Source organism: Phalaenopsis equestris, unplaced genomic scaffold (genome assembly GCF_001263595.1).
Source record: "Phalaenopsis equestris unplaced genomic scaffold, ASM126359v1 Scaffold000706, whole genome shotgun sequence".
NCBI classification, from domain to species: Eukaryota; Viridiplantae; Streptophyta; class Magnoliopsida; order Asparagales; family Orchidaceae; genus Phalaenopsis; species Phalaenopsis equestris.
The window spans coordinates 115642-115983 of NW_018165146.1; the positions used below are offsets into that span (position 1 = coordinate 115642).

General features: G+C 44.4%; 1 protein-coding gene across 4 annotated transcripts in view; it reads left to right on the plus strand.

Moving 5' to 3' along the window:
* LOC110030364 (polynucleotide 5'-hydroxyl-kinase NOL9-like) overlaps nucleotides 1-342 on the plus strand; it is a 55028-nt gene that overhangs the window by 10023 nt on the left and 44663 nt on the right. The window lies entirely within an intron of this gene.

The following is a 342-nucleotide window of genomic DNA, read 5'->3' on the forward strand; positions in this document are numbered from 1 at the left end:
GAAGTGAGTGGGAAACTCTATAGTTCGAACCCACACGGGGTGCTCAACCGAATAGAGGTGGCAAGGAATGGAACATAACTTCCCGCACAAAGAGGTATCGATCGAACTTGACCTTGGACAATCGAGACACCTGAGAAGGGTTGGACAAAATAGAATGTACCAACCAAATGGTGTTTAGCCATAAGGCAAAAACAAAAATATATCTCGTAAGAGGGAATACACCACACTCATCTGAAGTGAGCGGGACGAGCATATCCGTATAAAGGTGCTGGGTTCGGACCCTATGTAGAAAATGTAATCAAAACAGAATGCTAGGAAAGGGCATGACTTTCCTGCATAAGA